A 25791-nucleotide genomic window follows, 5' to 3' on the forward strand; every position below is an offset into this window, starting at 1 on the left:
TTTCTGCTGTAAGTTGCAAATCATACATTTTTTGCAGTTTTCGTAATGGAACAAGACTTTCAGAAATCAAATGGAACCTTTGTGACCTTAGTCAAAATATGAGAAGTTGGGGTTCTAGGGATACCTTTTCAATCCCATCAAATTTTATCATTTCTCTTTCTTCAATTAAATGTACCATATTGAACTCAGGAGCAAACTTATAGTAGATTCATTATTGGCAAGTTTCAGGATCATTTTTTTAGACATATCGTCTAGAAACCACACGTTTTTCGTTTGTAAGCACATTTCAACACCGTTTAATAACAAAACATTGCTAGAGCTTGAGTTTAAGCTAGAGCTTGTGCGACCACCCTTAGCTGATATTCCGTTATTGATCGGGACTAGCTGAAATTGTACAGAGAATCAATAGATGATAATGCCTGAGAGTAACAAACCATCCTTCAATGTACAACTCCTGGTAATCCCAAATTGTTTATTGATCAATACCGGCACCGGCCAGACCCGAACGTAGCTCGCAGTAAGAAAGGGAAGGAATGTTAGTCCGACACATGCTTTCACCAGAAGCCTTATATACTACTGCACACTTCACAATTGTCACGGGAGGAGGGAGATTGTTAATAAAGATAATGATTGGAAATTGTGCTAGAATTCGCGCGCATTTCAAAATGTTAATATTCTCTGGGCACCCGACCACCGTAATATCGAATAACGAGGCAATGTTTAAAATTATACTTAAATCGAATAACAACCAATTGACCAAAACCAATTGAGCAGGCATTGTAATTCTCTCTCACTCACGCGAAAAGTAGCTTATCCGATGTCCAACTTTTCCGAGAAAAGATGAGTCGCAGAATTCTCCGTCTCCACAAATAGCGTGAGAATGATTTTCCGGATAAAATTTATTTGACTTTTTCCTTCTCACCGGAGAAGGTGATAAAATTTTAATTTCGTGGAAATCAATAAAAACGTAAAAAAATACACTTGATTACAAAGAAAGGCGGCAAAGAAATATGATAGACTTGTTTTTTCGTGTTTTGCAAAGCAGCGAACGCAAAAAGGATACCGTGATAAACTCATTCACTCATTCTCCGGCTGTTTTATTTATCCGGAGAAACAACACGTTGTATTTATCCGGAGAAGTTGTGTGAAAAGCCTTTCGTGTGAAAATGTGAGTTTTTATTGTCGCAGTAGCAAACTATCCGGGCGCATTTACTCATATGAGCGATAAATGCAATGCCTGCAATTGAGATTGCAAAATGTTCATTGGAACAAAATGCTTGGAAATAACATGATGAGCCACATTATGCAATCTATATTGATTTCTGCACGTCCGAATGCAGATCTGGGAAAAGAAGGAATGTTAGTCCAATACATGTCGCTGTTAGATAATGAAGAATCCTCTGCATCTCCGCATGTACCACGGGAATGGGAGAGTTATTAGTAAGTGAGCCAATGGCGTTATCATGTAATAATTGCTCTGGGCAGCCGGCTGCCGAGGATTTGGGTAATTTATCATTTGTTGTTTTAATACGATTGGCCAAATAAGAAACATGAACTCTGAATAGCCGACCATGAGGAGCATTGCTTATATTTTAATAAATCGGTAACGTTCACTTTTCCATCATACTGATTTCGTAGTAAGAGGGGCTTTTATAAATATTAAACTGCAAAAATAATATAAAAACAGGAATGGAAACTGAGTTATTTCCGTAGCATTAGTATAACAGAATGCTGATTCTAAAGAATTACTTCCGTGCGCAATTTATTTATTGTTATGATCACTACTGGTTATGCCAAGAAGTATAAAAACATGAGATTACTGAGGAAAATCTATAACTGGCCTTTTGTCTTTCTCGCTCAACCCTACATGGCTGAAGTCATCACTCCACGCAGACAAGACCAGGCGTCCTCCCCACGGATATTAGTCTGTTTAGTGCATAACAAAGTGAGCCCAACTGGCATCAATTGGCGCATACGTCCTCCCTTACAATATCATCAAAACAACGAACATTTAAAATTGTATACGACAAAACATGTGCAACTTTGAAAATAGTACAACGAAGACTACTGCTTAATTGCAGCAAAAAAAGAGCAGAAGAAATAGTTGCATAACCAAAGTGACAGTGGTGACGAATCACCCGTTTAAAAAAACTACGCTTTCCTATACCGTACTCTCGTATAAATTTAGCGAAAGATTGCAAAGTAAAAAAAATACGCGAGTTTTTATCAAATGTATAATTCTCTTCTATTTTTCCGATTATTCAATGAGCTGGATATTTTCTTAATTTAAGTGAACAATTTTGGTTCAAGTACGTTTCAAGACTATCAGATGTATTACCAATACAATCGTGTCAAAATATAGAAAAAAAATTACGCAATCTAATGAACAAACATTAAGTTTTGAAGCTTGCAGTATTAAGGACAACTTCAGCATTAGGCTACCGATGTTTCATTTGTGACGATACCTTCTTTGTTTCGGTGACACGTTACAGTACACGAAAAAGCTCTACTTCGTATCAAACAGATTCCGCAGTTTTTAATAGTCTCAAGAATATAATTATTGAATCGAATAATATGTATGCAAGAACTAATCTAAGATAGTGTGCGTCTGGCCGCTGATTGGCAGCGGTGCTATGAAAAAAAGTTTCTGCATGTGGTCCAGTCATCCCGTGCAAACAACTTAATCTCGGGATGTAGTAGGTGTTAGCTCTACCGATTTTCCAATGACCTATTTTTGATTGAAACACATAGTGTGTTTTAGTTTTAAGGGATTTGAGTCAAGCCGGCGCTAATCTATTCCGACAATGTGTTAGTGTCGGTTTCTGATGAGGCGAAGCCGAAACGCAACATAGTATGAAATAAGGATTTGTGCCCTCCTGTACAAAGACTGGTTTTTACCATCAAATTTTTACCCTAGTGAGAAATTTTGGGTTTTACCAAATTTTCCTCCTTAGGGTGAAATATAGCATAGTGCTTTCGCATAGGCCTGCTAAGCCAAGACAAGTTTCGGCTTCACTTGTGTCTCATCGGCATAAACAGAACTTCTGCTCGAACGGGACATCACGTTTGATCAGTCGTTTGATTGAAACACATAGTGTGTTTTAGTTTTAAGGGATTTGCGTCAAGCCGGCGCTAATCTATTCCGACAATGTGTTAGTGTCGGTTTCTGATGAGGCGAAGCCGAAACGCAACATAGTATTTTACAATGTTCATCAACATTTGGTTACAATTGGAACGGTAATATATCCAATTGGCTTGAAATGTGTTTTAAACAAAATCTTTCAATTAAATGAAGATACCTACCTCCAGTCCTACTTTTGCAGCTACACGAGAAAAAGGGAAAAAATACACCTCTAAGAGTTAAACGCCTCGCCTCCGGGGGAATTTTTTCACATGATTGCTTAGCTTCACTCAACATTTTCGATCGTTTTTCCCCGTTGGCTACCACCAGTTCTAAATAAGGTATTGGCGTTGAAATCGTCAAATAAAATATATTTATGTACACATAATTACTGTTCAAGCTCAGGAGGCATGAGCCGGAACGAAAATCCAAGCTATTACGTCAGAGCTTAGAGTTACACCTAACATCTCTTTCCTCCAGATCGTGTACGTATTGGGCGAATTTGTGCAATGAGTATGTGGAGATTCATGGTACATTCCATCAATTCATAGCCTGATATCTGTGTTGCGCCAAATGATGTTACGGGGGTTTGCATCATAACTGATATAGGTTCAAACTCATTTCTGTCACTTCAGAAATCGCTGGGCATAACAGAGGCAAGGTCCGTAATACTCCGTTCGCGACTGTCGTATTTTAGCCTTTAGTCCTTCCAGTACAGTTCTGGGCACGAAACCTCTCTCCTGTTTTCTGTCGTCTTCTACAACAAATGAGTCAATCCTTGACTGATGCTTGAACTACCGAATGCCGGACTTATCTGACCTTGGTAATTTTTGTTTTATTTTCAACGCAATACAAACTTAGAAACAATTGTATAAGAGCCGAATGTTAGACAAGTTTCCGTATGCCAAGCGGCAATCACATGTTTCGCTGTAGAACCACATGTTTTCCTCCACATGACTGCCACGGAGCATTAGTACCAGTACGCTAATAAGTTTGACGTCAACACCGGCGACCGACTGCGGTTTACCTAGCTAGCTGAGATGGCGTGCCCAGTTCTCATTACAATCGAAACACCGATGATGGCGCGTGACCACCCTCAATCCCATCCTGAGCCTGACCCAATGACCATCGCAACTGACTGTTTCGAAACTTGTATGACTGGCTCGAGTCAACGCGATTCGCATACCACTTTCCTCGCACAGTGGAACGAAATATTGATTGTGCTGTGTAAGTTGCGGAAGGCAACGAACCTCCTCGCGAACGCACAAAAAAAACAACTAAAAACTAATAGCTAATGCTAACACACGAACCTCTAGAGTTTACCTACTGTTGCATTGTAATGAGCCTGAGCGCGCATTAGAGTTCGGCCAATTTGGTTTGTGCCAGTTAGGTTCCATATGTGCGGGGACAATGAGAAAATTACTTGTAATTTAGGTGATTTATTTTACTGCACGCGCAGGTGCTGGCAAGAATTTAAAGACTATGTATGCACTATGGCATATCAGGTGATTAAAAATCGAAAAATGACCTGATCTGGGTTTCATTTCTAAATGAATATTCAATAGTAAACACATTTTCTTAAAGATTCCTAGAATATTACAGCATGAACGTTAACTACAGTTAACGTTAAGTTGATATATATAATGTCAAGAAACATATTTTGTCAACACAAAAACTACGCCATCGTTCAATTTACAATAAATGACCTAGTTCTATCAATTTTTTCTAGGTCTCCAGAAATAATAAAAAATTCAAGATTAGATACGAGTATATATGGCGAGTACACGGAAAATTTAAAATTTTCATAATTATAGTAAAACTAAAGAGGTTTGTTGCTATTATTTTTTTTTTATTTTATGGTAACCATAAACCCTTTTCACTTGTTAATCTAGAAATCGCATAAAAACATTACGAATGGTATGTTATCATTAAAACGATCTTAAATCCCTAAAAGAACGGAGAAGATGTTTTTGGCCTTCGGCATGTATCGAATCAGTTTCGTGTCCCGAACAGAATGTCACTCTTCTGACTTAATTCGGTCTACAATGTACCTACCGCTATCGCCACCGGCGATCATTGACGACTCCATCGGACCTTCCGAAGTTTAATAATAATTGGCCATCTCTGGCACGTATCTATTCATTGGAAACAAGCTGTGTTTCGAATTGTGTCGCACGATTCAAATGAAGCGAATGAAAATCTTGATTGGCAAACTGCGGAAATGGTAATTACCGATAGCTATCAGCCATTTATTTTGATTCGCATGAATCGACAGATTATTACAATGTTATGCGGAAAGACCAATCAGCAATCCAAGCAGGCGATCGCGATGAGCTGCGAATGACTGTTGTAATTGCGTTTCGCGCTTTTTCGAACAATCTTTTAATCTTGTCAGTTCGAAACTATCAACTAAACGAAGCGCAACGTAAACCTTCTTTGAGGACACGCTTCCCAATTGCATATTCATGAGTTTCTTAATCCACGCAAAAATGCACATCAGACTGACCTTTTTCTCGCGTGTCAATTTTATTGCACTGTGTAGTACATCTGTATATTCTCACATGTCTGACATGGCCCCATCAGTGGGTCAGTGAGCCGAAACAAGAGAAAATAGGAGCAAATTTCGTTACACACGTGACCTTAACCGATCCAGGGCCGCAGCAGTGTGTAGTTTAAAAAACGCTTTTAATCCACCTAACAGTGTGATGAGACATTTCTTATAACTCTTATCACTCTCTTCGGATATTATATCGTTTGAGAACATTTAGAACGTGATGCTTCGCGATGTTTTTGATAACACATATTACATGGGATAGTGGCAGGACTCAAAGAATCGCTCAAATCAGCATAGGACAACATCAGTGCTAGAAATCTCAAACCAAATCAATGGGAAAGCGAAAAAATGGCCCATAAAATATCTAAATATCTAAATTGTGGTGGGAAAACTAAATTTATATATTGTACTGAGCCAAAAAAATCGATTTTTTTTTAATCGATTTGAAGTTTATACTTTACTCAAATTTCCAACGCGACTGAGAACTAAGAAAATTTAATGAAATCGCAGCTCCTGATATCACGCTATCTCTGAAGTGCATGCGTGCATAGTTCCAAATTTTACTTCGACATCGACTTTTTCTAAAGGTGACTTCCCAGTAGTATCCTTGATTTGAATTATTATCGCTAATCCTAATGCCAAAGAACAAATAAAAACCTCTCGAAAACGAACCGTTTGGGAAAATCATCATCATTACTGAAATTTTCATTTTCGCGAAACTTTTCGATAACCTTCCGTCACTTGCGTTAATACACTGGGTGCACAGTGCTCTGAAAATCTAGCGAAATCGTCTTAGGGCACCAGCGGGTCTAATTCAGAGCTATCTGCGCGGCTAGTTAAATCTGTAAAGAATACTAAAAATTAATTTCTATTCCATAATTTTCAGTTCAGCAATTCGAGAGATCGTGCTCACCGCAAGCCATGAGAAATAGACTACGTTGTGAAGCGATGGTCACTATTTATTAAAAAATCACGGTTAAATAAAAAATAAAACTATTTAAAAATTTCAAATAGTTTATAATTTTCACAAACTTATTAAGAAAAATTGCTTTCGTAATATTGTGTAGGAAAAAAAAAATTCAGTATTTTCTCTATCTGCAACATATAAACCCTTAAGTATACCGATTAATTGGTATACGAATTGGAATAGGTTCGCCAAATTTTGGAAGAACCCCTTGAAAACTACCTAAAAATTGTTGTAGTTCGATGCAATAAACAAATCCCCAAAAGTGAAATATACCTATTACTGTGAAACACAGTGAATAATACATGCAATAAAGACCCATTTTTATCAGTCTCATGGTGTATTTTAGGCTGACAAAATGGGTACATTGACTAAATCGGGAAATTTTTTTCTTTATAATAAACTGAAGCTGTTAAAATATTCTTCTCGTCCCTTGATGTAGTCTGATAACTATTTCTGATTATGATGAACTTTTTACTTTACATATTTCCATCTCCATGATAAGGAAAACGTGCTCAAGAAAGGATTTACTCGAATTCAGTCTTGTTCGTCTGCTAGAGCCCATCAAACAGATGTTCATATTTGGCTGATAAAATCGGGGTTTTAATGTATTATAATAGATATTCAGCATTCGAAGACGTTTCTTGTGAACGAGTGTAGAACGACTTTGTTTTTACTTACTGGAAGTCAGCGGTGTAGCCAGAAATTCGGTTTGGTGGGGGTTTGGTGAAAATCGATCTTACTGTCCAAACGGCATAATTCCGAAACCGTAATTTTTGAAGTTATAAAATTATGCAGAATTAATTTTTCAGAAAATAGTAACAGAGTTCGTGTCTTTAGCGAATTTGTTGAGACTTGTCATGAATATTAACCCGAGAAAATTCACCATAAATACTTCTTGGACGATATATCGTCAAAATTATTTTATCAAATGATGCGCTGTTTAACGTTTGTAAAACTCATTGAAGATACTAAACTTCCGAAATTGGCGGTTTCAAAATGATGCTATCTTGACCTTAAATTACTGTTTTTGAACATTTGACCTATACATATAATTGGTCATACAACAAAAATCAAATGCCCATCAAAATCGATCAGGACCTGCTAGAGTCGAATGGAAATCGTCATTTTTCATAAATTTCTCTCTACATTCGGAAAGTGTTATCCTCGTTATTAATCATATTACGTTTTCGTCTCAACTCGACGCATTCCCAAAATAAAAACCTGTTTTAATCCACCTAGTGGTGCAATTGTGCTTGTCTAATTTGTCCAGACTACGATTCCATGGCTGGTTATGTTCAATACAATGGTGGAAATGAATATTACATGTTCAGTACGATTTGCACATACATACAACGGATCGACAGCTACGATCTTGAGATACTATGTGATACTGAAACATCGCTTGAAACCAGCGGCGGATTATGGAGAAAGATCCGGGAGATCCGGGTCCTGCCGAAAATTTTCAACTTGTTAACAAATTTTAAACTAGTTTTAATTTTAAGTAGCAACCCCTCACTGCATATTCTCTCCGGGCCGGTATCATTGACGATTTTTAGAGTGATTGCATAACCTTTCTATATGAGAAAGGCAAAAATGTACCAAAGTCCAAAAAAGTCAATTTTTGTCATGCATTTTAATGTTTCATGCATTTTAAAGTCATTTGGCATCCAAAATACAAATTTGATTTTGAAAAATTTTCATTTCAGTTTATATGGGAATTTGCTGTGTGATTGCACTCTTCAACTCGTAACTCCGGAACCGGAAGTCCAATCAATAGAAAATTTAATAGCAGCCGATGGGAAGGTTGTACCTTTCATTTGAGACTAACTTTGTGCAAATCGGTCTAGCCATCTCTGAGAAACAGAGGTCAATTTTTTTTCCACATATACACATACACGCATACAGACATATACATACACACAGACATTTTCCGATCTCGACGAACTGAGTCGATTGGCATATGACACTCGGCCCTCCGGGTCGGGATTAGATTGACGAATTTTAGAGTGAATGAGAAAGGCAAGAACATTTTTAGCAAATGTTGAAAGTTATGCAATGTTTTGGTGAGCAGTTCTATGTTTCATAGACATTAAATCAATTTTAACTTCGCTTTCTATTAAATAAAGACCCTTATTACAGTACATCTCTACAAAAGCGAGCTCAATTTGAAAAGAAATCTGAGGATTATTATTGATTACAGAACTCTGGAATTTTCTATTGGAATGTTTTCAGGCAGGAATTTGATATTGATGCTATTAGACAACTGTGAAATCAAGACCAATAAATCAGTTATCAGTTACATATCAGGACCCCATTCCGACAATTTATCAAAAGTCCTCATGATGTTTACAACAGGTTATCAATCTACGGATCAGATAATTGTTATTGTATTATTGAATTAAATCAGTCTGCATCAATAAATTTTCAACTTCAATCCAATTTTTTTTTTGGGTGTGGTGGGGGAGGGGGGTTGTATGGTGTTAAACTCCAAAACCTTCTCTTGGCTATGCCGTTACTTGGGGTTATTTATTTCGCTTTTCTTTTTTCGATATGTTTCAGATCGATCCGATGGTTATAAGTTAGAAAAATTGCAGTCAGAAGGTTCGCACAAATGAACATTTTTACACTGATAAGTTATCAAGTTCCTTCCAGACAACTTGGAAGTGTTCGGTGATTATTTCTAGCGGTTGTAGATAGAAAAATGACATAAAAAATTCGTTTTATCGAAATAATGTTTGGCTTATTTCAATGGATTATTACTATATTGAACAATAAATAGCCAACAAAGAGTAAGCAACAAACAACAACCCATAACTTTTAAAGTATTCAAAATAGATATTTGAAGTCTTCAGTAAAGTTATTCGCAAAAGTAAGAGCTACAAATTTGCTGAAGGCATTATTTAGATATAATCACTTCCAAGAAAATTTGTGAAAATATCTCACTCATAGGGGGATTAATCAGCAACAGCACAATACCAAAAGAAAGGACATATTACCTCCATTAAATTATCCGAAGATACAATTGACCTAAAATAAGCCGTTTTGGCGTTAATAATAGATTATATGTTTTTGGTCATATTTCTGGCAATGGGAAATGATAAAAATCTTTCGTCCGTATTTAATGTTTAATATCTCTTTTGATAATAGTCCGATTTCAACAATCTATAGCTTGTTCGAAAGGTATTCGTTAAAGCTGTCTAAAAACATATAAATTGTAATTCTGTCATGTCAGTTTCGGCAGATAATTGAAAAAAACTGCAAAAAACGCCATTTTTACACATTCAAACATTCATATCTTGGAAACTAAACATCAGAATCAAAAACAAATTAATAGCGTTCATACTGTTTTTTAGTTCTTTCATTTAAAATTGGTTTGGATAAGATCGGTTCAGCCATTGCTGAGAAACACGAATGAGAATTTGTCTGTTACACACACACACACACACACACACACACACACACACACACACACACAGACATTGTCCCAAATCGTCGAGCTGAGTCGATTGGTATATAAGACTCGGCCCTCCGGGCCTCGGAAAAAATCTTGAAAGTTTGAGCGAATTCTATACGTTTCTTTTATAAGAAATGTAAAAACGACCACAAACCGAGACAAAAAAGGTTTATGATTAACATTTCAACAACCAACGCCAGCGCTGCAGCCAAACCGAGATTCAGTTGTGCAAATGACGCATGCAGGCGGCCATAGGCGGCCTGGTTCAGGTTAATCCTCGTGCCGGGTAGGAGAAGTAGGTTGAACACAACGTAAATTTTCGGAGCCAGATACACGTACATAGGTTCGTCGCATGAGTTTGTTTCGTTGCAGTTTTGCGGTAGCAAATTTCAGTCCAAATGCCAGGTTCCCCTGGCTTGAGTTGGCAATTTTTGTGAGAAGAGCTCAATGGGTTGGATGCACATTACGATTATAGAAAAGTTGCGGTGTATGTAGCAGGTAACACAAACCGAACTATTTTTATTCAATTGAATCATGCTAAGGCGTGGCGTTTTGCATGTTGCAAACACACAAAGTTTGCAATTTTGCACTTGAACATCTAAGCAACCGATGATTAATCTCACTCACGAACGCAACGAAGCGATTTCTCACGCGCTAAATGAAAATTCTCTGACGTGAGGACCACGTGAATGAGAAACAAAGCAAGCCAACTCAGCCGCTATGCTTGTCTCTATTACTGGCGCTACTAGAATAATTTACTACGCCAGGGGTGCCTCAAAGTAGGTATGGCCCGCGGACCAGATCCGGACCGTAACAAAAAAAAAGATTTTAACCTTTAGAGGTCGCATGTCGCTGCTAGCACTGGGTGGAACATACTCTCGCTCCTACATGTGATAAGTTCATTAGTTCGACATTTATTAGGAAACGATATGCTGGCATGAGAACCTACGGATTAGACATTTTTGACCGGCCCATGGCGGTTTCAAACAATGTGTATGTCGTCCGTACAGTTGTTCATTAGTTATTGAACATTTACAAATTACGAGCGTATATTCGAAACATATTCAAAATTATGAAAGACGTTAAAGATTTGGTCAGCGTGATGAAATCCTGGTGATTGAGTATCGTTTCGACCACAATTTTTATAGCACCGAAGGAAATCAAATTTACCGTCAACGCGTCTACTAATCGATCGAAACAAAGAACTAGGTGACAGAGCCGTAGCAATCCTATTTTGCGTGAGGGGGCACAATTTCTATTTTTTAATTCGTTTATTTGACACGGCTCAATGCGTTAGCTTATAGGAGCCATGGGTCTTTTATATATTTACAAGATGTGAAAAATAAAAATTACAATACATTTTATTTTGAACCTGTAAGATCCCGTGCGCGCAACTTGCTACTGCGAGCGGAGATCACGTATTCGTTTGTCCTTGATATGTACAAAGAGTTCGCTATGTAATGGTATCACCCCCTTCTGAGTTGTACTGCAGGGTAAGGTAGGAGGGAATGGGTTGGTCTACTCGCATTCTCACCACAAAGACACCATTTGAAACACCTGGGAAGTAGTTTCTCCATGTGTCCTCCGTAATAGATTCCACTGCTCCGAAATTCGACATGAATTTTTTAATTGCCACTTTGCAAGTAAGTGGAAATAAATCATGTAATTTAACTTCCATGTTTCCATTATCCATGTATATGGGGATCTTAATTTCAACGTTGTCACAAACAAGCACATGTTTCAAGTTGCTCTGCGAAATAAATCTTTTCGCCTGGGCGAATTTGTTGAAGGTTATCAGCACCGCATGCCTGACGTGTTCAAGCTGTATGGAGGTGACTTCCGAAAACCGAAGCTGCATTCTCACATTCAGCAGATGTCACACATCACGAATACTTGTTCTTATGCGAAAAGACCTGAAGTCAATCGCCACTGTGTTAGGCCGAATAATCACGTTTTGTTGATGAGACTCAGTCATCTTGAAAAATCACCCAAGAATACAAATAACGGTATCCTTTGTTCTTCAAACAATGCGCACAAGTAACTGTTTTTTCGTTCGCTTTGTACTGGCTCGGACAGAAGCAGGAGCACACTGAGTATCGTGACCGCTGTCTTTGACGGTTGAAAATAGACTGAATTTCTTGCTATTGAATTTAACGTATATTTAAACTTTTTATGTTGCAATGACATTCAATTAGCAAGGGACTGGAAGACGAGAAGTATTTTTTTAATATTAAGAGCCATACTACTCAAGGAAGAGCGAAACGGTCCTGACTCCTGCAATAGAAGACAAAGGGTTAAGTCTTTAGGAAGCTCTAATCTTGCTCATATGTCGCTATTTCACGTTATTCCAAAGATTATTCCTTCACCGTTTCGTTCGTTTCAGCACAAAATTGACTCACTCTTAGTCGTTAATAAAAAGGAAAAGAAAGAGAATCATTGCTAGAAGATCCAACTATTGATCAGCAGCTACTAAGCAGCTACTAGGTCTTCAATATCGACGAAGCGATTGCGCAGTATCGCGACATGGACCCAATGTCGCACCCCAGGATCCCGAAACTGCAGTATTATTTTAAGTTGACATGTGAAGTTCAGATCATGAATGCTGACGTTCTTCCGATATACCTGAATTTTGTGCAGAATATGAAAGATCTGCAGCTAATAGTATTCTAGGCTGCAGTGGTGTCTGGAAGATGATTAGGATACCAACTAACACGTAGAGACGACGCGCCTCAAAATCACCGGGAAAGACAAGTACCTCAATGGGAGAGTAGGATCTCGAATAAACGTGCCGCTATTGAAAGGCTATTGGCGACGGCAAAAGATCGGCGAAATTATGCCGTCATACGGCTACGATCATTGCACTTACTGAGCTTCGCGTGCGGGGAGCTCACCTGCTGACAGAAAAACTCGACACACTAGAACAGCAACACAGTGTCTTATTAAAACGGCTGAGGCGATACACTTGTACGAGCAAATCAAACACGAGAAGCCCGAAGCGAAGGCCTACCGGATATCGGCGATGTCACTAACTTTTGGGTCACTATTTGGGAGACCCCCGTACAACATCGCGAAGGGTAACCGCGGCTATGGCGCAAGGAGGAATGGTCAGGTTAAGATATTGACGAGATGCCGACTTTTGGTACATGAAGCTGACCGTTGTACATCCCACGATGGCTGCACTTTCAACAGGGCATTACGCCAATCATGCTTATTACCGGAATCAATCACCCGTGGTACTACAATTCTCCTTCCTAAGGACAGCAACACGTCCAACCCATCCAAGTACAGACCAAGTCCGCATTAGAGCAGGAGCACCTTCATCACCACATACGTATGGACCCACTGTAAGCAGAATAGCATCCTGACAGAGGAGCAGAAGGGATGCAAGAAAAACACAATCACTGCATAGTTCAAGCCATCATCGATGCAATCATTGTTGAAGAAGTTGTATGTTACCAACGGAACCTTAGTATGGCCTTAATCGATTACAAAAAAGCATACGTGGTATGTGTTCCTCATCAAGGTATTGGAGATGTATAAAGCTAATCCTGTAGCCGTGAGGTTTTTGCAGCAGGCGTTGGAGAGGAAAACGACGACTCTGCAGCTCAGAAGTGGGAAACACGTGTTGCATTCTAAAATGTTCAGTAGGACACTCAATCGAAACGGGCATGGCTATCAGATAAAGTATGAGGAAAGCTCACCGGCAGAGAATACTCATACCTTCCACATGGACGATTTCAAGATCTATGATGACTCGACAAATCTACTGGGTGTAGTAATCAAACTAGTCGAAAAGATAAGTGACGACGTCGACATGGCGTTTGGCCTAGAGAAATTCCGATCTGTTCAGCTATTACCAGGGCGAGATCGACGAAAGCGTGATGATTTGGGACATGGTTCTTTCAGGAATACGGGAAATAAGGAGAGCAATCAACACGTTTGCTGCGCGTTGACCTACAGTTTCGGTGTCATCAAAATGGAACCGGATTGACCTGGAATATCTTGAGAGTAAATTGAGGAAGGTGCTTAGACAAGCGGGAATACGTCATCCGCAGTCGGCGCTGGAGAGATTCACATTACCTAGGGACAAGGAATAGTCGGCATTCAGGCACTATGCGTAGCGCTGGTGCTACAACTGCGAGAATACTTTGTGGAAAGTGCTAACCGACATGGACTATATCAAGCAGCAACTACTGTAAGCAGTAGTGGAAGCAGAAAGCACGGTGCCCACTAGAGTGACAAGAATAAAACAACCCAACCCCCTTCGGGCCATCTCTTTCGATTCTTCGTCCTACTGGGAGTGTTTTTAATGAAGCTATGTCTGAGTCAGTTTTGCATGAGACCTAACAGCACATGATATCAGTAGTCGATTTCCACGAACTTTTACTTTGTGAAATGCTGGTTGGGTTTAGCAAAATAGTATATTTAAAAGAATTTGAGAACATACTATGCATCATTATTTAACTAACAAATTTTAGTTCTACGCTTCACCACCAAGAGGGCGCCAACGATAACTACTTAGTGGAAAGAGATAGAAATTAGTTGTCTTCTACAAAATTGTAGAACAAATTTTTTCCAGTAATTCTTAGAAACATGTCCATATTATATCTGTCTTCTTTTAAAATTTAGTGTTGGCGCTCTCTATGCGGTGAAATATGTAACTGAAATTTTGTGGTCAAAAGATGACTCATATCATGCACTAAAATAATTCCAAACATACTTTTCAGTTGAACCCAACTATTATTGAGCAAAAAATAAAGTTCGTAGGAATCAACTAATGATTCACCACCTTGTGCTGTTAGGTCCCATGCAAAACTGACTCAGACAGCATTTCATTAAATGCTTAATAATTTCTTCTAAAAAATTTAAACTGATTGGCAGTGTTCGACAAAGTTGTAGGTAAAAAAAATATCTTTCTAGTTTTCACTTGCAGTGATAAAGTGATTTATACAGCCACAAAGCGGTGAAAATGAAACCACGAACAAATTCGTTGCGTGATTGAATATTATTAAAAAACAAGCAGTGTTCCTTATAGCTATCCGGAGTTCAAGTTGCTTATTTTGCTAATCGTATTAATACAACAAATGATAAATTTCCCAAAGTCTCGGCAGCCGGCTGCCCAGAGCAATTATTACATGAAAACGCTATTGGCACATTTACTAACAACTCTCCCTTTTCCGTGATACATGTGATGATGCAGAAGATTCCTCGGTCTCTAGTAGCAACATGTATCAGACTAACATTCCTTCCTTTCCCAGAAGATCTGCATTCGGACGTAGCCGGCGTTGGTATTGAGTCGAGACCAGAATAGATTGTACAGTGTGGCTCATCATGTTATTCCCAAGCATGTTGTTCCAATGAACATTTTGCAACCTAATTTGGTTCTGGTCAATAACGGAGTAGCAACTACGGGCGATCTCTTATGCTTAGGTTTATGCTTTGCAGTGTTCGACAAAGTTGTACGTAAAAAAATATCTTTCTAATTTTCACTTGCAGTGATAAAGTGATTTATACAGTGCCACCAAGCAGTGAAAATGCAACTTAGTACGCTGATTCCATGTATATTGTCAAAAAATCCCATACAAATTTCTAACACGTTGGTCTAGTAGCTAGACTCGCCGATTTGGATAAAAGACTCCTGATGGGACTAGGAATCAACTCAGGAAGAGCCAACTGAGTTTTCAAAAATTTGAGACTGGGCAGTCTGGTGCCCACCCCCACCAGTTGGAGCAGCCGTACATCGACAAGGCTGCATCGAACCTGTGGCTAAAACAAGATAAATTTACTGATAGCCATCCAGGACAGGATAATGCCGACGAGGAATTGCAGAAGGTATGTTTGCCACCAAGACGTCAAAGATATATTCCGGATGTGTTAGTTGCGTCCCTTCTTTACTTACTTCAACTGTCCTTAATTTTAGTATCAATATATGCTATCTTTCTATCAGTTCAAGTTCATTCAAGGAATAAAACATTTCATTTATCATTTTAATTCTTTGCTTTCTTCCAGTTTTTTGCCTTTCTCCTATTAAAAAGGTTATGCAATCATTCTGAACACCGTTAATTCAATCCCGGCCCGGAGGGCCGTCTGTCGTATACCATTTGACTCAGTTCGTGGATTAAGTTTTCAAAAATTCATTATTTTTCTGGGCAGTCTAGTGCCCAGCAATTATCAAAATCCCCCCACACAAAAAAGAAAATTGCAGTCAACGTCCGACTGCACGATCTGTCTACGGAAACATCCGGTGACGCGATAGGCGAAACCATCGCACTGTTAAGGTGAATAAATTGAAAAATTCCTTATTAATAATCCTGAAGCAAGTTTTAGAACCTTATATATGTAAAGCAATAATACTTGCACGCTCGACAGAAAGTTGTTTCTTTGCGCAAATCGTTTAGAAACTTTCCGGGATGCAACATCTGTGTGACCTTCCGCTGCTTTGATTTTTGAAATCGCCTGCAGTCTATCAAGGCAAGGCGATGGTTTGGTTGTAGGATTTTACTATTTTCGACGAATAACCCTGAAGACTGCAGAATTATTTAATCTAATTATATTAGCTATACGAAGCATTAACTCTCCTGCTTCAGCCATTAGTCCCAGCTAGACAGAGCCTGTTGTTTTCACACGGGGAAACTGAGTTAGATATGCCATATTACTTGTCTAAAAAATCTTTACAAAGTGGTGTTTCCAGAATTTTTACATTATACTTGATGACTCTGTCTGGGGATTGGCTCAAGTTATCTTGATGTATTATATATTTTTTTCTGTATAAAACTATCTGAGAAACACAATGCCATAATTATTTTCAAACAAAAACGCGAATTGGGTCATTAAATGAGAGGAAAAACATCATTTTTATTACATACATCGATAAAGCTTATTTTCGTGATCTCAACAATGTTTTTTCCAACTCCGGAAACGTAAAAATAATATTAAAATTTAAAATAAAGAAATATGTCAACAGTCTGGATCAGAAGCATTTGACATATCGAATTTCACGACAAATGATGCCCTATCAGAAAAAAATTAATACATGTGCTCCCGGTTTTCCCGCAGGGTTATTTCTATTTGACATAAACACCATCCAATGCATAGTTTTTTTCATTTCGAGTGTTGTATTGATAGGCCAGATGTAAACAACCGTTTTTACGTATAACAACGAATTTTTTTTTAAATTAAGTTTTATTATGTATATTGGACCTAAAATTTATCGAATGGAACGGGAAACTATATATAGCTCAATAACCTAATTGTGAGAAAAATTCTGTTTAAGTTGCAAACTGGAAATATCGAAAATTTAGCAAGACTGCACCGAAAAATTACTATTTTTCTAGATTACCTGACCCGTTTCCTTCAAAATACATCTCACCGATTTTTTTCAGACCAACTTAAGCTAAAGATGTGAATAAAAGTTAAAAATGGATGCATTATTTGTATAGAAATGTTTCCATGCGCGATTATAGCATGCAAAACAAATTTTGTCATCAAAACACGTGTGAGTTTCAAGTGTCTCAAACTTTAAAAATCGTTTTTCTCGAAATGTGCAAAATGGCGCATGTCATAAAAAAGCACAACAGCAACGACGTGCTCACGGAACTTATTTAAATTTCGCCAATAGCATAGCCTACTTCATAGTATAGAGCCGATCGTCGAATCGTTAGGATGATGTTTATTTTAAAAGCGTTCCCTCAAACTTAAAAGCAACAGCCATTTGTAGGTTGTTAATAGACCTACAAATTTAAACGGATGGTTGATTACCAGATTAAGATCATTGGATCATTTTTGGGCTTTGCAGCAATAGTAACAGGCATTGTAATTCTCTCTCACTCACGCGAGAAGAAGCTTATCCGATGTCCAACTTTTCCGAGATAAGATGAGTCGCAAAATTCTCCGTCTCCACAAATAGCATGAGAATAATTTTCCGGATAATTTTTTTTGTTTTTTTCCTTTAAACCGGAGAAGGTGATAATATTTTAATTTCGTGGAAATCAATAATAGATAAACTTATTTTTTCGTGTTTTGGAATAGCGATAGCACCCCGATTGTGCAGGTGGTGAAGTGCATTGGCTCTGCCCTTTCAGGCAGAAGTGTTATTTGACCATGTTATTTCCACTTTCCCTCGGAAATGTCATTCCAATGCACTCCACAGTTCTGTTAAATAACCATCGACAATCAATTCGAGCACCGAAGCGTAAACCATTTGTTTACACTCGATGACTGAGTGAGCGAAAATGATGCTGCATAGACCATTCGCAGTGAGAAAATCTCACTACGTAATTCACACACACACACTCGTGAACAGGTTAAATATGTAGGTAGCTGACATCCCTGTCCCTACATACAGAGTTTGACAATAGGCAACATCGTTTTTCCACCGATCGATGGGGATCAGTTTGATGACGTCAAAATCGCTTGAAATAAACAGCAGTAACAGTAAACAAAAGAAAGCAATGCAAACTTTCTTTGATTTGATACTCCTCGTTCGAACTAACACTTTTACAAGCGAATTTATTATACTGTACCGTGAATTCTCATTGAATATGTTTTATCATGGATTATGTTGTGTTGGTGTAATGCCGAAGCTATATTTGGTCTACAATGCAAAGAAGGCATGATTCTAGTTCGGAATATGCACGAAAATATGTAATGCATTATTTGCATTGGGTAAATTCTTTGGGGGTATTTATCATGTGATCCATCGTTTTGACAACTCATTTCAAGCCAATGAGGTACATATAGGTGTGGTAGAACACACGATTTGCTAGTATTGGCAACCAGAAATATGTAAACAATCCAGAAGCACATCGGGTCGACGTCATAGCGTTCACATGATTCAATGGGAGCGGAACGAACGGTATGACGAAAGCAAATCGATTTATTCTGTGATCACTCACACCACTCATGTAAGATTCATCTTACGAATACCAAAGTGCCCTCTTCGCCATACCGCCTTCTTTAGTGAATAACTTTTCTCAGCGAATTTTCATAAACTTGCAACTTTCCCCGAATGTGTTCAGTAGAAGACTACCTTCAGAAATATATAGTGTTCTGATTAATTGAATGATGAGGTGATTTTTTAAGAATTTATTTTCAATGTTAACCGATTTTCCTTACAAACTTCCATATAAACTTTGAAATTTTGGTTGGGTCCGTATACACAACCAATCGGTACCAAAATTTGCACAATTACTAAGGACCATAAAAGGAATCAGAAAAGCCTGGTGGAGCTAAAAGTCAAAAATTGAACCAGTCTTATATACAGTACATTGATTTCAAGCGACGGTATCTCAGACTATATGGCTTTGTATATATTGGTACCCGCAGCAGGAATATATCTCAAGGCTTTTTTTTCAAAAATCATATCTGACAGTGAGAGACTCTTAATGTTTATTTTCTCATATGTTAATAACTCCGTCACTTTAACGTTTATCGCTCAATTCTTTTGTATAATATGATAGTCGAAACTGCCGTCTTTCGATCTGCATTGTAAAATTAGTGGAAAGTGCTATAGTAACGCCGCAAAAATCCAATGAGAAAATAAAGAAAGAGAATCTCCAACTGTCTGCACGACCAAGGGCATCTGAACAACTTTACAAAATTTGAGGACTTTTTAAATTCAAGAGATATATCGAGTTCAAAAGATCAAACCAAAAACATAACGCGTTTTTAACTGCATATTCGAGCAAAAAGCGCAAAAATAAATGACTCACTTCTGAATGACATAGGCGGTACCATGTGAATTGAATAAAAATTTCCAATAGGTATAGCGCTACTTTCTATATGCACCAATGAAGTTGGGAAAGATGGGAAGCTGATTTGGATACAAATAAAAATGCTTCCGATTTATGAGATAAATAATTGTCGAAATGCACAAAACTCTTCTATAGGAAATGTTGTTTTAAGTCACTATGTCACAAATAAAATTATTCAACTGTATCGCGATGGAGATAGGTTCACTACACCCCAGACCAACCATGTAATACCGTTCAACCTTCTAATCTTCTGCAGGGTAGAAGTTAAAAATCGTTCCGATATCAGTAAAGCTGTCAATTTCATCTACCGCTCTGTCGCTGTCCACTCCACAAGCAGTACACTGTGGGTGGATTGTGTTGCTATTGACTATTCAAAATGTTCCATAAGACCATCAGTTCGGGAAATTGAACAGACGTTCAAAGTACAAATTGAGCTCAAGTGGACAAAAGCTAAGATCCTGTAATTTTACCACATCAAACATAGTGTGCTGATTATTTGCAAAAATATTGCCCAAGCAGAGCCAATCGTTTGGCGGAAAATATGGAGCACACCACTGTATGCGGTAGTTTTGAATACAGCATATATAGGATTCTAGTTCGGATATATACTGGCATATACAACGACACTATAGAAGTCCGCTTACATGGTTTGGCTCCGCGTACCCCTGACGGCGTGATTAAAAGGTTCATACAAAAATACAGACAAGTGGTCTCCCTAACAAATAATATTCAGAAAAACTGCTTCTTGGGTGTTCCCAACGGAGAATGCGTCCAACAAAATAAATTCCTTCATATATAACCATCTCATTCAAATTAACCGAAGCAGACAACAATGTGCCAGTTCAACAGGAAAACACACCACACCTCGAAAAACCTGTTAAGCTGCCCGTAGATGAGGCAATAGGACACACGCCACATAAAATATTCACTATGAATTCTTTTCTACGTATTCGTATTTTGAGGCGTTTCCTGTCACCTCGTTGCGGACAGCTCTAAATAAAATTCAACAAATACGACAAAATCTAGTACGTAGTTATCTTACGCTAATCTACAAACAGTTGCAAAATCAACTTGTGCGAAACAGGTGGAAAGAAATGTTCATTCAACACCTATCGCGCGCAGTACCTCCAAATCACCAACCAAAACATGTGCGTCCCGAAGAAGACGAATACACAATAGCAACCTCACAAGAACAAGAAACAGAAGAACATACGATCGTGACTAGTAAGAAAGCTGTACCGATGACGACATGGACGCGAAAGATTACGCGTGAGAAGGCAGACTGATTGATCCCCAGTGCAGTGCAGAGAACAATGCATACCCATCGCAAGGAAAGCGAATCTCAACACGCAGCAACAAACTGCGTGAATTAGACCCGACTGATAAGCGATATTGAGATGTTATGTATAAGATACACGACTAAATTAGAGAAACACTTCCATTAATGCAAAAACTACAAATGATCTCCAAATTAGCAAAAATCGAGAAGAATTCTTATTAGAACTAAAAACACGATAAATTAAATTAAATGTCGAACGAAATATAGGCCAGAATAAAGGGTCAATGTCGAACCAGTGTCTATCAAACGAACAGTAGAACAAAGTCAAGGTGATGTTGACCCATTTTCGACAACAATCTAGTCCTGACTCGATACGCGCCAGAGGCGTTAAAAGTAGTACGTTTTAAAACTGTGCAATTTGTATCGAATAAGCCACGAGTATGGGTTTGATGACATTCGTCAGAAGCGGATAAAAACCACAACTACAAAAATGCAAAGTGCAATTCTTTGAGATACTGAAAAAAACATTTAACTTAAGAACATTCTGTTTTAGATGCATAATATTTTGCATGCTTGACTGTTTTTAATCAGCCTTCAAAAATCTATTTCGAAATGTCTTGTTAGTAAACAGTATTTTAAATGCACGACAGCAGTTAAAAAGAATTTTAACAGCAATGCAGTAAGCCAAAAGTGGCTTTTAAATAGCATCTAAAACTAGTCAGTGATCACGCCGTCGATCTTGACTTTGTAGGCGGGAATGTAAACACGGTAGCACTTTATAAAAAATCATCGTCAGAAATATGCAATGCTAAACTTATTTGGGTGCATTTTTGTAATATCCGTCGCCCCTTAATATTTCTGTGTCAGCTCTATAGAAAAGGCCATTTTCAGACTAGTTCATTTATGCAAGATTCTAGAGTCCGAAGCACTGTCAAAAGTTGAAGAGATAGCAATTACGGGAGATAATATAGGATATAGGCAAAACCGATAACAAACGGCAAGAATAATGTGTAAAAAAATTAACAGCAGCCGGTCATAAAAGCTTATTTTTTACTCGTTTTCTAAAAAAGAATGCCGTGACGGCATTCGAACTGGTAATTCAACTCAAATATTATGCACATTAAATAACTATCCACCAACCAGGTCATCGCTCCTACAAATTGTCTCCTTAGTACACTGGTCTTGTTATGAAGTCTACTGAATATATACTCCGTCCGTCCACTTAAAACACCTAGCGTCAAATTATTTCACAGTCAGTCTTTTGGAAATCGGATTTTCGGTGTTTTTTCCAAGTTTCCAAGCATCGGAAATATTGTTTTTTTTGTGAAGGGTGTTTTTCTATGATAGAGGCGGGTTAAATCCCCAAAAAATCGTTTGCTCAGTTAACCCTTAAAGGCGCAAAGCAATTTTTGTCAACTTTTCTGAAATTTGTCTCATAGTTTTAATATGTCACTATGATAATTTTGCGATGGTTTTCACAATGTTGTTTTAAAACAACATTGCGCATTTAAGGGTTAACCGATTTGAATGTACAATCTCGGAAAAATGCTCCGTCCGTCGCCTTCAAACAGCTAGCGTAGAGTGCCCAGAAAAATAATGAATTTTTGAACTCACTCGGTCCACCCTGAGTCGATTCCTAGTCCCACCAGGAGTACTTGCTCCAAATTTGAAGCAAATCGGACAAGTCTAGCTACCGGACCAAGGTGCCTAAAGTTTGTATGAGATTTTTCGACAATTTACATGGAAAAAAACCCACTAGCTCGAATTTTCACCGCTAGGTGGCACTGTATGCATCGTATTATCACTGTAAGTGAAAATAAGAAAGATAATTTAATTGTCTACAACTTTGTCGAAGACTGCTAGTGAATCCGGCTTTGTTGAAAGAAGTTATTAAACTTTTAGTGAAGTGATGTCTGAGTCAGTTTTGCATGGGGCCTAGCAGTACGTGGTAGTATATCAGTACTAGGTTCTAACAAACTGAACATTTTTGTGGAATAATGGTTAGATTTAGCTGAATAGTATGTTCGGAAGAATTGCAGTACATAACACGAGTTATATTTTGGTTAAAAAAATTTAGTTCCACCTGTGACCGCATAGATGGCGCCAACACTAACTTTTCAACGGAGAGAGATAGAATATCGAGATGTTTGGCAAAATTACTGAAAAAATCTTGTTCTACAACTTTGTAGAAGACACCTAATTTCTATCTCTCTCCGTTGAAAAGTTAGTGTTGGCGCCATCTATGCGGTCACAGATGGAACTAAAGTTTTCTAACCAAAACATAACTCGTATTATGTATTACAATTCTTCCGAACACACTAGTGAGCTAAATCTAACCATTATTCCATAAAAATGTTTAGTTTGTAAGAACCTAGTACTGATACACTACCATTCACTGCTAGGCCCCATGCAAAACTGACTCAGACATCACTTCGTTATAAGTTTAATAACTTTTCTTGTTCGAGTCGGATCGCTTTGCAGTCTTCAACAAAGTTGTAGATAATAGAATTATCTTCTTAAGTTTCACTTTTGGTGATAATCTGATGTATACAGTGCCCCCTAGCGGTGAAAATGTTCGCAAGTGGGTTTTCTCCATGTAAATTGTCGAAAAATCCCATACAAACTTCAAGCACGTTGGTCCGGTAGCTAGACTTGTTCGATTTGGCTTAAATTTGGAGCAGACACTCCTGGTGGGACTAGGAATCGACTCAGGGGTGGGCCGATGGGGGTCATTTTTTTTCTGTCACTCTAAGCTAGCGTCAACTGATTTCACAGTCTTCTGAAAAAAATGCTTCGTCCGTCTTCAATCAGCACAATGATCATGTTACAGTCTGAGAAAAAAATCACTATCTTATGAATACTCCATGTGGATAGACACTGAATCTAAATATTGTCTATCGCATTGAAGCCAGTCCAAATCACCTTTCGATCCAATTTAGTAGAAGCTACCAACCTGTTACCAATATCGTCGGAAAACATTAAAAAAACTCTGTAATCATCATCGCAAACTCATAACCAGGCAATACAAAATGCCGGCACCGAAGCGGAGCGCACAGCACCAGGCAAACGATTACAAGAACTTTTAATGTTAAATCAATATGTAATTACTTAGAATCACACACTGTAGCCCGCTGCAACTGACAAAAACTGGCACAAAAGAAAAAGCAAAAGTCATCCGAACTGGAACGACCTGTAGCTACTACATAGAATGAGTGCGTGCGTGTTTGGTTCCGTGTATGCTCCACAGTTGGGTGCGTTGACAACGCACGCACTGTTACTAAATTGAAACGGACGGCGCCTTCGTCAGCATGGTAATGACAAACATAATAATTCATGTAGAAAACCAGGGTAGGGCTGGTGAATGGATCGAACGGAAGTACGACAGGACAAATTGGACTGCCAACCGGGATGTGTACCGTTCACCATACCGCCGAAGCTTACACGTTTGACATTACCACAGAAACCCTTGCGAAGAACTTTAATTCGATTACATGCCTCTTGATGTGCGTTGACTTCCATCATGTAAACCGGTTGAAAACGGGTTGGAAAAATTTAAAGTTCGCACTTCAGGCAATACCCTTACAATGGTTCCACACGGTAATAGCGCATTTCAACCCGTCCCACCCCCGAGAAGTCAGAATGTTTACCGGCTCAGCGGACCCGACGGCCACGACCTCGTGTCGAAACATATGGTTGTTCGCGTATGACGACGGTGGCAAATCGATGCAAAAAATTAATATCCCGTGAGTTACCTGATTGGACTCGGCGAAGTCCTTTCGACCTGGCTGTCTGCCTATAGCTATGTGGAAGTCACCCCTTCTCGACTATCAAGGCAGGCGGCGACGATGATGGCTATAAGTACCGCACACTGGATGATGGCGTTAGTCGGCGAAGTCGCGCCTGGAAGTCGCGCGAGCTCCATTATTTTCGTTTGCGCGTTCGGAAATAATCTGTCATTAGTATTAATTTGCCGGCAAATTATTTGTAGATCTGTGGCAGCGGATGACCTTCGGTGGGTTAGAAAGTTTTTCTGCACTTGTGTTGTACGTCCGGCACTGATTTGCTGGATCGATACTTTCGTGCGCTTTCTGCGTGGTTTCTGTTCCGCAGCTAATTGATAAGTGTGCGAAATGGGATATTTTCCATTTACACTCGATCGATTCTGCACTAAATTACTGTTGTTCGGGCGGAACATTGATTTATGTAAAATACTCATTAACAATTGTATCAGTAATGAACCTAGCGTCACGCTCCGTGTCTAGCGCATATATGGGAAAATCCATTTTACCAACCTCATTGTAATGTAAACATCCATTTGAGAAAACTATCAACTAAGCGGTCCCTTCTGTCGATAATTACCTGTAATAGAAGATAGAAAAAAACAAGAATTAGTCAAAATGTTAACCCATCATTCGGTCATCAATTTAGCTCCGTTAGATTTAACACATAGTTGTCATAAGATTATACATGTACCATTCCACACCATTTCCTCTCACAGGGTCGGTATTACTTCGAGATAAACGATACTGTTGTGAAGTGTCGACAAATCTGGACACCCTAATCGACTTTCGTCTATTAGCGTTATCATAACATTCAAAAATGACATCGTAGTTATCGAAAAAAATTGGTTTCCCGGGCAGCGAGTATGGATGATCACAGGGAAT

General features: G+C 38.5%; 1 protein-coding gene across 1 annotated transcript in view; it reads right to left on the reverse strand.

Annotated features, from left to right (window-relative positions):
• The window catches only part of LOC131682042 (beta-1,4-glucuronyltransferase 1), a 130589-nt gene extending 105695 nt beyond the window's left edge, over nucleotides 1–24894 (reverse strand). The window contains exon 1 of the mRNA XM_058963214.1: nucleotides 24880–24894. The gene's annotated coding sequence lies outside the window, so the exon portion shown is untranslated. The remainder of the gene's footprint in view (nucleotides 1–24879) is intronic.
• Nucleotides 24895–25791: the final 897 nt, after the last annotated feature.

This window comes from Topomyia yanbarensis, chromosome 2, assembly GCF_030247195.1.
Source record: "Topomyia yanbarensis strain Yona2022 chromosome 2, ASM3024719v1, whole genome shotgun sequence".
NCBI classification, from domain to species: Eukaryota; Metazoa; Arthropoda; class Insecta; order Diptera; family Culicidae; genus Topomyia; species Topomyia yanbarensis.